Source organism: Aquarana catesbeiana, linkage group LG04 (genome assembly GCF_042186555.1).
Source record: "Aquarana catesbeiana isolate 2022-GZ linkage group LG04, ASM4218655v1, whole genome shotgun sequence".
Lineage (NCBI taxonomy): Eukaryota > Metazoa > Chordata > Amphibia > Anura > Ranidae > Aquarana > Aquarana catesbeiana.
In genome coordinates this window covers 269,096,275-269,112,811 of record NC_133327.1, presented here as the reverse complement: position 1 = coordinate 269,112,811, position 16,537 = coordinate 269,096,275, and positions in this window count along the sequence as shown.

Here is a 16,537-nt window from a genome sequence, read left to right as displayed (position 1 = left end):
CTGACTAAATATCAAGAAGGTAGCAAAATACTGTGTATCTGGGTGGTGAATCGGGGGGTAAGGGAGGGGTTTGTTAACTTTTTATTCCTTGTTATATCTTAATGCTGATGATGTGCTGCAGCCTGTCCCTGTACACATGCACTACAGTGATGCCGGTTGCATTTTTTTTTTCACAGGACATATTTCCTGCAATTGTTTTTGTTACCCATACCTCCCAATTGTGCCAATTTTTGTGGGACTCTCCCAGAATGTGTACTAAAAGCTGGCATCCCGAAGACCCACCCCATGTCCCGGCACCAGGCGCTATAATGCTTGTTCCAGCATCAGATGCCAATATCAAACCATCCATCTGCAAGCCAATCCACATCAGCACTGATCTCCAAACACAGAGGCTGGACAGTGTGTATGGGGGTTACATTTAATTTGGGATAATTCACTGGTTTGATTTATTTCTTGATTCTAGACAGGCTGTTAGGCCACACCTTAGCATTAAGCATTCAGCTACGTCTCCTTAAAGTGTCCTTCATTCTCAATTTCAAAATTTGGAAGGTATGCATGCTTTTTTTGTGTGGCAATAGTGACAACAGTGCAATTTTCCTGGGCAAAATGCATTAGCACTGCATCTTACACTTTTCTTTTATAGAGAATTCGATATGGTGATTTACAGGCAAGAGATTGTGGGAAACAGGAGCAGAGCACTGCCACCCTATAACACATGGGGGGTTATTTACTAAAGGCAAATCCACTGTGCACTTCCAATTACAGTCTCTGTAGATCTGACGGGGACATGCAAGGAAAATAAAAAACGAAATTTTTGCTTGCACATGATTGGATGATAAAATCAGCAGAGATTCCCCTAATTTCAGATCTTCCCCTTTGGATCTACAGCGATTGCACTTCCAAGTGCACTTGTAGTGCACAATTGATTGATTTGCCTTTATTAAATAACCCCCAAAGTGCACAGACAAGGAACTTTATATCAGTATAACCATCTGTTATTGTCATGACAGTGATCAAAGAAAAATAGGCTTTCCAAGTAATATCATTAAGGGCTTATGCACACAGAGCTTAACAAATGCCACAGAGCTTTTTTTTTTTTTTTTTCCAGCCTGTTAAATCACCTCTTTGTAAGTCTGTGTCCATACCCACATAGGTGTTTACAGGCATATTAGGAGAAGAGCATTTACAGGCAAAAAAAAATTGAGTACTGTCCGTGATACTTTTTTTATTTGCACTAACATACAATTTTTCAGGACAAGCTTTCGGGGTATGTCCCCTTCTTCAAGGTCCAAGCAGTACCGATTCACACATTTTTAAGCAGAATGTTAAAGAAAAAAAGGAAAAAAAAAAAAAAAAAGAAAACAAAACACATACAAATCAATGGTAATAAAGATAGCAGCAGAGTTAGTGAGATAAGACAGAGGGAGAGCTAGGATGCAAAAAGAGGAATCTCATACCACAGGGTCTCCGGATTAAAAATCCTTGTGCAAATCCTAGCTCTCCCTCTGTCTTATCTCACTAACTCTGCTGCTATCTTTATTACCTCAAGGGTTTAGAACCCCTTTAAAACAAAGCTGTTCCAGCTCTGCAATGTCAGCGCTTCAGCCACTCCCATCTTCACCCGTCTTGCTTCCGGGTTCGCGGGCTCCGGCTCTATGACTGGCCGTCGCGGCACAGGGCTCGGAAGGAACGGCACTGGTGGCCATTCCTTCAGATTGCATCAGTGATGTCACTGGTTGCATGTAATGTAAATAACTCCTAAACGGTGTACATTTAGTAGATATTTACAGTACCTATAGGTAAGCCTTATTATAGGCTTACCTATAGGTAAAAGGCAATAAAGGAAATTTACTTCCTCTTTAAGGGCCAATATCTGTCTGCAACAACTGACTGATAGCTAGTTCTTCAATTGTCAACACATTAGCTACTTTTTCCATTACGTTTGGTCTTTTCATTTTTTTTTATAGTATAAGACTAAAACTTTTAGCTTTGAAGGATTAGATCTCATCAGGTAGTTGTTGCTGACAGTCCTTTCAAAAGGGACCTTTAATTGTATCACCTCACTGTACAGTGACACGATGTACAGTAACTGAGGACCGCAAGCTGGGATCAATTCTGCAGCAGTCCTTCACTTTTTGTGGGAGGCTCCTTATTGATGGCTCCTTATTTGCTTCATCTTTGGTCTTGGGTAAATTAACCACTGGCACCATATTTTCAAGTCAGCAAGTACAGGCCTAAATGTACAGACACAACACAGTGAGTACAGGGCCAAATGTTGAGACAAAGGCACAGCGAGTTCTCTCTAAAAATAAGAGCTTTGGCTCTTTTTTTTAACTTGAGAGGTCAGTTATTTTTTGGCAAAGAGGAAGGGAAAGAGAAGATGGAGGCGAACTGCCAGAAGGAAGGAATGTCAGCAGCAACAGCAAAAATGGCAAGATAAAGTGTTTGATTTTTCCTTACCCTAACTTATAAAAAATAAATGTATTGATTTTATTTGTAACATCTGCAGTGGGTGTTTGGTAGCCCCTGAAAGTGGGGACATTTGTGACCACTCTGTACAATACCATTGCACAGAGCAGGTAAGTATAACATGTTTGTATAATAAAAAAAAATGCCTTTAGAAATGCTTTAATGGCTCAATGGCTATAGAGGAAATAAATATGTACTGCTTTGTTGTACACACTGTGTATGCAGTAATGTGCTGCAAACCACACAAAGGGCAGCTTTGCCTGTGTCAGGTGTATATTATGCACCCGGAAAAAAAAGCCCTAGCAAAAAAATTACCCCTCCCTAAAAATAGACCCTACAACACTAACACCCCCCTTCCCCCCAATATTTGCTTTATATTTTTAACAAATAAGGGCTGTGTGAGTCTCATTTTAGTACTCCTTGGCAAGGAGGGGATGAACCCCTGAAATACATTGCAGAGTATATGTGGGCCAGAAATGGATGCTAGCATTTAACATTATGGGGGTAACCGTGTTGAAGAGGCCTCTGATCCTCAAAATCTGGTTCTCAACTGCCACACCATTACAGCCAATGACTGTGAAGCAGGATGTTAAATACTTTCTTGGGATAGAACATTTAGTCAATCTGGAAGAGCACACAGATTGTCTCCCAGGAGCCTGATCAAGTCAGAGTCTCACATCCGTCTGGGTCATTCCAAAGTTATGAGGATCACCAGAAAGCCCTCCATCTCCAAGTGCAAAGCAGAAAAGGAAGGGGTTTTATGGCGGAAAATGCATAGATCAGGTTGTATTGATCCCATGGAGTTACCAGTGCATTCAATGTTCCCCTAGGACCTCTGCACATCACCTGTACATTTGTTGTTATATCTGAAGGCCAGGTTTTGGGTCCTTCACATGTGGCACAGGTTCTGGAACATTTCTGAAAGAGGGGGCCATTCCCCCTTGTACTGGCTGCCAGCTGAGTTAGTCTGCCTGCCAATTTTCTACTTCTGGGATGTTAAAGGTGTACAAGGCTAGAACTGGAAGCTCTGCCAAGGATGGAGTCCTTTCTACTTTTGGTCCCCCCCCCCCCCCGTGATGATTAATGCACACTACTGCCGTGGCATCGTCTGGCTGAATCCTGATCAGAAGACCCTCCAATTGAAATGCCCAACATTGTAGAGAATCAAATCGTTCAAAGCTTCAGAATGTTGATTGGGAGTCAGGATTCTTACAGTGTTCAGGCCCCCTTGCACTGACAAAGTGTTTAAAACCTCTCCCCAGCCTGTCGGGCTGACTCTTGTTGTGATGATCTTCTAAGAGATTGGGAGGAAGAGTTTCCCTAACTCCAGAACTGGATTCCTGACCCCACAATGCCAGAGACAATCAGGTGATTTTGTCTGTCCAGACTCTAAACCTACCTTTTCCACGATAACATGATGTTGAGTTGTAGGGGTCTGGAGTGAAAGTGGGCAAAATAGACTGTCTTAAAAGGGGCTACTTTCAGCCCCATGACTCTCATGCAAAAGTGAAGCGTTGGTAAACTTTTAGACTGAAGAGCATTAGAAAAACTTCCACTTGAGCTGCATCCAGAATCAGACAGAGATACTCCAAGTGATGAGTAGGCTCCAACGCAGACTTCTGAAGCTTCAAGATCCAATGGAACCTTTACAAGGTCTTAACTATCTATGCTACATTGTTGGTCATGTTGGTTGTTTCCCTAACAAGAGGTAATCCAGATCAGATACCCCTCAAGGGAGATGCCCTGGGAGTGTAACAAGGCAAACACAGGAGCTAGAATCTTATTAAATATACAGGGTGCAACAAACAGACTGTATGGCATGACCATGAACTGGAAGTGTTGAGACCCACAGCAATGCAAATAAATTGATGAGGTGCTGTAAAATTAGGGAAAAGCCAGAAAGTCAACCTGACAGACCTCATGAATAACATGTACACTGAGCAAAATTATTAACGCAAAACTTTTGTATTTGCCCCTATTTATCATGAGCTGAACTCAAAGATCTATGACTTTTTCTATGTACACAAAAGGCATATTTCTCTCAAATATACATAGTTACATAGTAGGTGAGGTTGAAAAAAAGACATCAATATTGTTCACAAATCTGTCTAATTGTTAGTGAGCACTTCTCCTTTGCTGAGATAATCCTCCCACCTCACAGATGCTGATTAGACAGCATGATTATTGCACAGGTGTGCCTTAGGCTGGCCACAATAAAAGGCCACTCTAAAATGTGCAGTTTTAATGTATTTGGGGGGGGGGGGTCCGGAAACCAGTCAGTATCTGGTGCGACCACCATTTAGCCTCATGCAGTGCAGCACATATCCTTCACATAGAGTTGATCAGGTTGTTGATTGTGGCCTGTGGAATGTTGGCCCATTCTTTTTAAATGACTGTACAAAGTTGCTGGATATTGGCAGGAACTGGAATACGCTGTCGTATACGCCGATCCAGAGCATCCCAAACATGCTCAATCGGTGACATATCTGGTGAGTATGCTGGCCATGCAAGAACTGGGATGTTTTCAGCTTCGAAGAATTGTGTACAGATCCTTGCAACATGGGGCCGTGCATTATCATGCTGCAACATGAGGTGATGGTTGTGGATGAATGGCATAACAATGGGCCTCAGGATCTCGTCATGGTATCTCTGTGCTTTCGAAATGCCATCAATAAAATGCACCTGTGTTCATTGTTCATAGCATACGCCTGCCCATACCATAACCCCACCACCACCATGGGCCACTCAATCCACAACGTTGACATAAGCAAACCACTCACCCGCACAATGCGATACACAGTCTGCCATCTGCCCTGTACAGTGAAAACCGTGATTCATCCGTGAAGAGAACACCTCTCCAAAGTGCCAGAATGTGAGCATTTGCCCACTCAGGTCGGTTATGACAACGAACTGAAGTCAGGTCAAGACCCTGATGAGGACGACGAGCATGCAGGTGAGCTTCCCTGAGACGGTTTCTGACAGTTTGTGCAGAAATTCTTTGGGTATGCAAACCGATTGTTGCAGCAGCTGTCCGGGTGGCTGGTCTCAAACGATTTTGGAGGTGAAGATGCTGGATGTGGAGGTCCTGGACTGGTGTGGTTACACGTGGTCTGCGGTTGTGAGGTCGGTTGGATGTACTGCCAAATTCTCTGAAACGCCTCTGGAGATGGCTTATGGTAGAGAAATGAACATTCATTTCAAAGGCAACAGCTCTGATGGACATTACTGCAGTCAGTATGCCAATTGCATGCTCCCTCAAAACTTGCGACATCTGTGGCATTGTGCTGTGTGATAAAGCTGCACATTTTAGAGTGGCCCATTATTGTGGCCAGCCTAAGGCACACCTGTGCAATAGTCATGCTGTCTAATCAGCATCTTATATGCCACACCTGTGAGGTGGATGGATTATCTTGGCAAAGGAGAAGTGCTCACTAACACAGATTTAGACAGATTTGTGAACAATATTTGAGAGAAATAGACCTTTTGTGTGCATAGAAAAAGTCATAGATCTTTGAGTTCAGCTCATGATAAATAGGGGCAAAAGTGTTGTGTTTCTAATTTTGGTGTGTTAAATTTGGTGTTATCGCTCTCACTCTCTCATACTGGTCACTGGAAGTTCAACATGACAAAGAACTCTGAGGATCTGAAAAAAAGAATTGTTGCTCTACATAAAGATGGCCTAGGCTATAAGAAGATTGCAAAGACCCTGAAACTGAGCTGCAGCATGGTGGTTAAGACCATACAATGGTTTAACAGGACCATGGTCGACCAAAGGTCGCCATGGTCGACCAAAGAAGTTGAGTGCATGTGCTCAGTGTCATATCCAGAGGTTGTCTTTGGGATATAGATCTATGAGTGCTGCCAGCATTGCTGCAGAGGTTGAAAGGGTGGGGGGTAAGCCTGTCAGTGCTCATACGACGCACACTGCATCAAATTGGTCTTCATGGCTGTTGTCCCAGAAGGAAGCCTCTTCTAAAGATGATGCACATGAAAGCCCTCAAACAATTTGCTGAAGACAAGCAGACTAAGGACATGGATTACTGGAACCATGTCCTGTGGTCTGATGAGACCAAGATAAACTTATTTGGTTCAGATGGTGTCAAGCGTGTGTGGCAGCAACCAGGTGAATAGTACAAAGACAAGTGTGTCTTGCCTGCAGTCAAGCATGGTGGTGGGAGTGTCATGGTCTGGGGCTGCATGAGTGCTGCCAGCACTGGGGAGCTACAGTTCATTGAGGGACCCATGAATTCCAACATGTACTGTGACATACTGAAGCAGAGCATGATCCCCTTCCTTCAGAGACTGAGCTGCAGGGCAGTATTCCAACATAACAACCCAAAACACACCTCCAAGATGACCACTGCCTTGCTAAAGAAGCTGAGGGTAAAGGTGATGGACTGGCTAAGCATGTGTCCAGACCTAAACCCTTTTGAACATCTGTGGGGCATCCTCAAATGGAAGGTGGAGGAGAGCAAGGTCTCTAACATGCACCATCTCCATGATGTTGTCATGGAAGAGTGGAAGGGGACTTCAGTGGCAACCTGTGAAGCTCTGGTGAACTCCATGCCCAAGAGGATTAAGGCCATGCTGGAAAATAATGGTGGCCACACAAAATATTGACACTTTGGGGCAATTTTGACTTAGGGGTGTACTCACTTTTGTTGTCAGCGGTTTAGACATTCATGGCTGGATGTTGTGTTATTTTGAGGGGACAGCAAATTTACACTGTTATACAAGCTGAACACTCACCACTTTACATTATAGCTAAGTGTAATTTCTTCAGTGTTGTCACATGAAAAGATATAATAAAATAGTTACAAAAATGTGAGGGGTGTACTCGCTTTTGTGAGATACTGTATGTATGCATCTGAATGATTAAACACACCCACCTCAGTATAGAGTAGCACCAGCACAATAGTTCCCTGGTTGGGCGCTGGAGCATCCAGGGAACCCCCACCACAAGGGATCACTAGATGTGTTGGCACATGAAGACTGAATGTATCAGTTTTCATTCTTTGGTGTATAAATTATATTCTATTAGCACGATCATTGTTTTTAATCATGCATACATATTGTGGGATTTTTAAATTTTTGTTACCGAATAAACTGTAGTATTTTATAGTACTCATTGTTTTGCTCCTTCTGTGGCCTGCACCGTCCAATAATATATATATATACAGTGGGGACGGAAAGTATTCAGACCCCCTTAAATTTTTCACTCTGTTATATTGCAGCCATTTGCTAAAATCATTTAAGTTCATTTTTTTTCCTCATTAATGTACACATAGCACCCCATATTGACTGAAAAACACAGAATTGTTGACATTTTTGCAGGTTTAGTAAAAAAGAAAAACTGAAATATCACATGGTCCTAAGTATTCAGACCCTTTGCTGTGACACTCATATATTTAACTCAGGTGCTGTCCATTTCTTCTGATCATCCTTGAGATGGTTCTACACCTTCATTTGAGTTCAGCTGTGTTTGATTATACTGATTGGACTTGATGAGGAAAGCCACACACCTTTCTATACAAGACCTTACAGCTCACAGTGCACGTCAGAGCAAATGAGAATCATGAGGTCAAAGGAACTGCCTGAAGAGCTCAGAGAGAGAACTGTGGAAAGGCACAGATCTGGCCAAGGTTACAAAAAAATTTCTGCTGCACTTAAGGTTCCTAAGAGCAGAGTGGCCTCCATAATCCTTAAATGGAAGACGTTTGGGACGACCAGAACCCTTCCTAGATCTGGCCGTCCGGCCAAACTGAGCTATCGGGGGAGAAGAGCCTTGGTGAGAGAGGTAAAGAAGAACCCAAAGATCACTGTGGCTGAGCTCCAGAGATGCAGTCAGGAGATGGGAGAAAGTTGTAGAAAGGAACCATCACTGCAGCCCTCCACCAGTCGGGGCTTTATGGCAGAGTGGCCCGATGGAAGCCTCTCCTCAGTGCAAGACACATGAAAGCCCGCATGGAGTTTGCTAAAAAAAACACCTGAAGGACATCAAGATGGCGAGAAATAAGATTCTCTGGTCTGATGAGACCAAGATAGAACTTTTTAGCCTTAATTCTAAGCGGTATGTGTGGAGAAAACCAGGTATTGCTGATCACCTGTCCAATACAGTCCCAACAGTGAAGCATGGTGGTGGCAGCATCATGCTGTGGGGGTGTTTTTCAGCTGCAGGACAGGACAACTGGTTGTAATCGAGGGGAAGATGAATGCGGCCAAGTACAGGGATATCCTGGACGAAAACCTTCTCCAGAGTCCTCAGGACCTCAGACTGGGCCGAAGGTTTACCTTCCAACAAGACAATGACCCTAAACACACAGCTAAAATAACGAAGGAGTGGCTTCACAACAACTCCTTGACTGTTCTTGAATGGCCCAGCCAGAGCCCTGACTCAAACCCAATTGAGCATCTCTGGAGAGACCTAAAAATGGCTGTCCACCAACGTTTACCATCCAACCTGACAGAACTGGAGAGGATCTGCAAGGAGGAATGGCAGAGGATCCCCAAATCCAGGTGTGAAAAACTTGTTGCATCTTTTTTTTTAAATAAATCTGCAAAAATGTCAACAATTCTGTGTTTTTCTGTCAATATGGGGTGCTGAGTGTACATTAATGAGGAAAAAAATGAACTTAAATGATTTTAGCAAATGGCTGCAATATAACAAAGAGTGAAAAATTAAAGGGGGTCTGAATACTTTTCGTCCCCACTGTGTGTATATATATATATATATATATATATATATATATATATATATATACATACATACACACACAACACGGATTATGGCCATGAGTGTCACAATATCTTATGTAGTGAATAACATGCAGAGATTTTGGGACAGAATGAAGACATTCAGGGACTTGAGATCCATTTTGGTTTTGGAACTGTGTAAAGGTTGAAATAAAATCTTTGTAACCTTTCTGTTGTAGGAACTGAACCTCTTGCTCCATAAGGGGTACATGAATGTTTGCTAATCTGCATAGTGACATCAGAAGGTTGGAACACATGAAACGAGCCTGGAAGTGAAACTCTAGTTTGTAGCCTGTTGAAACCATCTTTCTTACCTAGGCATCTGAAATACTTATCTCATAAATATAAAAACTCACAACTCACTATAACGTAGCTATATAACAACCACCACACTCTGCTTCTCTATAATTAATCTAGTTTTATACTGATCCAATTAGGATATAATCCTGATGTGGTGGTATAGGGCTGCCACCTCATCCCTTTAAAACCGAACACATATTAAATTACACAGATTCTGTGGCTGATTAAGGTGGTATTTAAACTCACTTGGTGCCTTATCTGCATTAAATTAGCCGCAGAACCTGTGTAATTCATATGTGTTCGGGATTAAAGGGATGAGGTGGCAATTCTATGTATACTAGGGGTGCGCATCTTCACTGGTCTCATGATTCGATTCGATTCCGATTATCTGGTCAACGATTCGATTCGATATCATGATGCATCACGATTACCGACGAGCTCCCACTTCCGCTTGGGCCGCCTAGGTGGCCCTTCCACCCTGCAATCTTCTGGGACACATTCCGGTTCCCAAAAGATTGCCCGGCTATGCAGGACAGCGCAGTGAGACATGCGCACCCGGCTGTGAAGCTGCAAGCTGTCACAGCCGGATGCCCACAGTAGTATTGCCAGTAGTATAAACAAAAAATTGACTGGAACTCCGCTTTGAATTAAAAATATCCTCACTCCCTTAAAAAGTGCAGTAATCCGGTGCACTGCAGGGTACAAGCATTCACACACACTGCTGCTGGGAGGTCAGGAGGGAATACAATCCACAGATGACAAACAGCCCTGTGAAGTTCCCTGTACTGTCTCTGTGCTGACCAGTGGCAGCTGGTGCTCAAAATTTTTGGGGGGCGCAAACAAACTGAAAAATACTGAACCTCCCCCATCAAACGCAGCCACTGTGCCCGTCAAATGTAGCCACTGTGCCCGTCAAATGCAGCCACTGTGCCTGTCAAACGCAGCCACCTGTGCCCTTCAAACATAGCCACCTGTGCCCGTCAAACGCAGCCACTTGTGCCCGTCAAATGCAGCCACCTGTGCCCGTCAAACACAGCCACCTGTGCCCGTCAAACACAGCCACCTGTGCCCATCAAACGCAGCCACTTGTGCCCGTCAAATGCAGCCACCTGTGCCCGTCAAACGCAGCCACCTGTGCCCGTCAAATGCAGCCACCTGTGCCCGTCAAACGCAGCCACTTGTGCCCGTCAAATGCAGCCACCTGTGCCCATTAAATTCAGCCATCACTTCACTAACCCCCCCCCCACAATACACGGGCCACCACTGGTGCTGACAGTTCCTTGGCATTCCTGTTTGCACCTTCCAGCACACTAGGAGTTAACAGTGGAATGTGCACAGGATAGCCAGGGACCTGTCAGCACGGAGTGAGAGGTTTAAGTAGAGTACACATTTGTACTCTACTGTCTACTTACTGTTGTTAAAATTACTTTATTTTAATAAATGCTGTATTGCAATGGATGATGTGCCCCCCTGTATGTGCTTTTTAAAAAACTATGTCACTTCATACCGAATTTCACAGTAGTACGATACATGTGACTCCCGGCCCGTCCTGCCCCTCCCCGCTCTCCTCTCTGCTCTCCTGAGTCCTGACGTCAGCGGGGAATTCTCAGCCCTGCCCGCTGACTATAGCTATCGTATCAGAGAGGCGGGCGGGGCTGAGAATCCCCCGTTGATGTCAGGATTCAGGAGAACGGAGAGGAGAGCGGAGAGGGGCGGGACGGGAGTCACATGTATCGTACTACTGTGAAATTCAGTATGAAGTGACATAGTTTTTTAAAAAGCACATACAGCGGGGCACATCATCCATTGTAATACAGCATTTATTAAAATAAAGTAATTTTGAAAAAACGCTTTGAGCGCTTTCCCCGGAGGGGCGGGGCTAGACATCATGACGTCACCCGCAATCAATTTTCCGGTCCTTATGCATCAATGCCGCATTGGGGACACCCGAATCGCGATGCATCGATGCAACGATTAATTTCAGCACCTCTAATGTATACCCCAAATACTGAACCAATAACCTTAACAAAGGCTGAAAAAAAGAGTATAATAAAAAATACTTTACTATTACCAAAATAGATCATAATACTTTTAACTCTACACCAATAATAATAAAAAAAAAAAAACAGATCTGTTATTAAAAAGCCACTAAAGAGTTTCCCCACAGCTTGAGGTCTAGGCTTCTTTTGCTGGAGTAGATGTTGCAGTAGATTAGTGCTTTTACCTCCAGTAACATCCTTGATGAGGGTGTCCAAGGCAGCTCTGAAGGGCATGTGCAGGAAACATACTGAATATGACCTTCAAGGTGAGTTTATATTAAGAAATTGACATGTGCACTACTGAAAAATTTGTTTAGTTTTCGCTTTATTCAGGTTTTTTTTGTTCCACTCATCGGATCATTCGTTATGCTCAGCATTCGTTATTTTGGATCAACTTTGAATGCATCGGTATTTGTTCCGTTCCCTTCGTTTAGAGGTGGCATTCGTTACCTCGGATAATTCTTGACTTTGGATGCATTCGTGTTCGTTACGTTCAATAACAGTTACTTTAGCCAAATTTGAAAGGAAATTCCAATACAAATGTAAATCTAATCTATCCCAAATTAGCTGCTATGGTGCAGAGACCTGAATAGAAGAATTACTGACTTCAGCTATTTTACCTATAATTTAACAGTTTATAGTTAATAATAATAATAAAAACTATATCAGTTTTATAGTTTTAACTAATATTAGATAATAATTTCATTATAATAGAAAATACAAAAAACAAAATTATCCAAATGTAATCGTTTCGTTAAACTCGTAGGTTGAATCGTTTTTCGTTGTTTAGAATTTTAGGAATCTTGTTCTGACAATTTGTTTTCTTATACATTCGTCAAAAGAGTCTTTAGTTCATTTGGATGCTTCCGAATGAACGAATATGCCGAAGTTCGTTCCGAAAACAAATTCGTAACTAAACAAATTGCACATGTCTAGTAAGAAAACGGAAATGGACAACAAACAAGCCAAAACTAGCCCTATATACTTACTGTCATATCAAGATAGCAATTCACAGGTATTTGAAAAAAAAAGCACATCATTAGTTTAATTACCAAGCTCCCCAGGTCAGAAAGGTAGGAACTTGAATAGATATTAGTATATAGTAAAAAATGAGTGTTTGCCTCTAAATTTATTATTGATGTCTCCAATATAATTCTTTAAAAAGGCTTTTCATTGCACGATAAGCTAGATTCCAAGCTTTTAATTAGAATCCAATAAAGGGAAAGCATGCAGGCATCTTCCTCAAGGTACTCTCAAATGTGGATCATGGACTGTTGAAAAAATATACACAATGGAACAGGCTTCAGGCTATCGAATAGGGAGATATATAGGGCCCAGTGTTTTTCAAATTCTACAGCGATTGGTGTAGTTTACCTATTGACATGTAAATGTGGAGTCTACTATGTAGGTAAAATGAAACGTGCCCTTTGGCTAACGATCTATAATTACACATATGTTATTTGAAATTGGAACTTACAAACACCTATTGGGAGACACTTTGCAAGACATTGCAATTATCAAACAGATGGCTTGTATTTCTGTTTCTTGGATAGAATCTACCTTATTGCAAGAGGTGAATATTTTGATAAACAATCTGCAAAGTAAGGCAAAACAAGATTATATGATCTTAAAACTTACTATATCTCCTGATTTTGACTTCATTGATTCAATTTGTCTCATTTTTATAACAAATATTTGTCTGTCCCTTTTTTCTGACTATGATAGATATTTGGAAAAAGATGAAACTGAGTGAGATGTAAAATCAAAGAGAGCTAGAATCCAATAACAATTCTTCACAGTTCTTTATTTGGTAAAAGAGAAGCGATCTGGGACATCCAAACAAACCCAGCAGAACCCTAATGCCCCGTACACACGATCGGAAATTCCGCCAGCAAAAGTCCGATGTGAGCTTTTGGTCGGAAATTCCGACCGTGTGTATGCTCCATCGGACTATACTCTTATCTGAAATTCCGATCAACTGTAGCAATTCTGACACACAAAATTCCTACGCATGTTTGGAAACAATTCAACGCATGCTCTGAAGCATTGAACTTAATTTTCTCGGCTTGTCGCAGTGTTGTACGTCACCGCGTTCTTGGCGATCGAAAGTTCAGAGAACTTTTGTGTGATTGTGTGTATGCAAGGCAAGCTTGAGCCTAATTCCTCCGGAAAAACCATCCAAGGTTTTTCTGACGGAAATTCCGATCGTGTATACGTGGCATTACACAATTTAGCAAAAGCCCTATGCCCAGTACACACGAGCGGAATTTCCGACAGAATTCCGCTCAAGCTTGGCTTGCATACACACAGTCACACAAAAGTTCTCTGAACTTTCGACCGTCAAGAACGCAGTGACGTACAACACTATGACAAGCCGAGCGTCAGGGCTGGGCTCAGCCCTTCCTTCTCAGAGCTGGCTGCTCAGCTGTCGGCTAATTGCCAGCTCCCATCTCTCCCCACAGTTACCCAGCTGTTGTTGATTCTGCAGTCAGTCCTGCCTACTTAAAGCCTTCCAGCTCACTTGATCTCTGCCTTCGCCTTCAATATGTCAATATCACAGAGACTTTCTCACGCATTCCTGTTGAAGACTTGCTCGGCTGGCATTCCTTCTGGCTCCTGATCCTGCTTGCTGTACTACTACGTTTATCTCTGGCTCTCTGACATTTGCTTGGCTGACTACCCTATCTGGTTACTGAACTCTGGCTTGTTTTGACTACGCTTACTCTGTTTACCTTATTATTATTATTAATTAACAAGTGTGATTTAACTATACTTCTGTCTCAGTCTGATTCATGGTTCCTGATACCGAGAAAATGAAGTTCAATGTTTCCGAGCATGCGTGATTTTTTGCACTTCGGAAATGCATACAGACGAACGGAATTTCCATCAAGAACTTTTTCCGTCGGAAAAATAGAGAACCAGCTCTCAATCTTTTGCTGGCGGAAATTCAGACAGAAAAAGTGGGATGGAGCATACACAAGGTCGGAATATCCGACCAAAAGCTCCCATCACACTTTTTTTAGCGGAAATTCCGCTCATGTGTACGGGGCATTAGTCATAGCTAATGACTATACTGTATATAATACAAAGTGGCTACAGCATAGTCCTTACCCACTTCACCCCGGAAGGATTTGCCCCCTTCCCGACCAGGCCATTTTTTGCAATATGGCACTGTGTCGTTTTAACTGACAATTGCACGGTCGTGCGACATTGTACCCAAGGAAAATTTATGTCCTTTTTTCCCCCACAAATAGAGCTTTCTTTTGGTGGTATTTGATAACCTCTGCGGTTTTTATTTTTTGTGCTATAAACAAAAAAAAGAGCGTAAATTTTGCAAAAAACACAATATTTTGTAGTTTTTGCTATAATAAAAATCCCAATTTAAAAAAAAAAAGTTTTCCTCAGTTTAGGCCAATATGTATTTTTCTAAATATTTTTGGTAAAAAAAAAAAAAATCGCAATAAGCGTATATTGATTGGTTTGCGCAAAAGTTATAGCGTCTACAAAATAGAGGATAGATTTATGTAATTTTTATTATTTTTTTTCTAGTAATGGCGGCGATTTTTATCCGGACTACGACGGGCAGATCGGACACTTTTGACCATTGACATTCATACAGCGATCAGTGCTAAAAATAGCCATTGATTACTGTATAAATGACACTGGCAGGGAAGGGGTTAACACTAGGGGGCGATCAAGGGGTTAACTGTGTTCCCCAGGTGTGTTCTAACTGTAAGGGGGATGGGACTGACTAGGGGAGGTGAGAGATCAGTGTTCATACTTAGTACCCTGTTTCCCCGAAAATAAGACCTAGCGTGATTGTCGGTGATGGCTGCAATATAAGCCCTACCCCCCAAATAAGCCCTAGTTAAAGTCCTTGTAAGTCTAATTTTCAGGGTAGGGCTTATTTTCGGGGAAACAGGGTAGGGCTTATTTGGGGGTAGGGCTTATATTGCAGCCATCACTGACAATCACACTAGGTCTTATTTTCAGGGAAACAGGGTAGGAACACACAATCTGTCTCCTCTCCCCTGAGAGAACCGGGATGTGTGTGTTTACACACACACATCCCAGTTCTCGCTCTGTCATGAGCAATCGCGGGTGCCCAGCGGGCACACGGCGCGCGCGTGCCTCCTGATGTCTTAAAGGAGCGACATACAGCTACGGCGATTTGCCCAGCCGAGCCAATCTGCCACAGTATAACTGCAACGGCTGGTTGGCTAGTGGTTAAAGTGATTGTAAAGTCTCATTCTTTTTTTTTAATTAAAAATAACTAATATGTTATAGTTACCTCCTCTGTTCAGTGGATTTGCACAGAGCAGCCAGGATCCTCCTCTACTTGGGTCCCTCTTCTGTGATCCTGGCCCCTCCTGTTGAATGCCCCTACAGCAACCAGCTTGCTATGGAGGCACCTGTGCCAAGCCACAACTCCATGTGTCCATTCAGACACAGAGCCGCGGCCCCCTTTCTATTCTCATTGGCTGACTGACTTTGACAGCAGTGGGTGCCAATGATGCCACACTGCTGTCTAAGCCAATGAGGAGGGGAGTCCCGGGCAGCCGAGACATTCCTTCAACATTGCTGGATCTAGAGGGGGCTTAAGTAAGTATTACAGGTGCTAAGGGGGGCTGCTGCACAATGCATGAAGATAAAAAAAAATCTGCCTTTACAAATCACTTTAACCACTTCAATACCGGGTACTTTCACCCCCTAATTGCCCATGCCAATTTTCAGGTTTCAGTGCTGTCACACTTTGAATGACAATTGCGCGGTCATGCAACACTGTACACATGACATTGTTATATTTTTTTTCACACAAAAATAGAGCTTTCTTTTGGTGGTAATTTATTCACCACTGGGTTTTTAAATTTTTTTTTTGCTAAATAAATGAAAAGACCGAAAATATAGAAAAAAAAAAAAAAGTTTTTCGTCATTTCAGTTACCCAAATCAGTGTTTATTATTTAGTCTGTAGGAA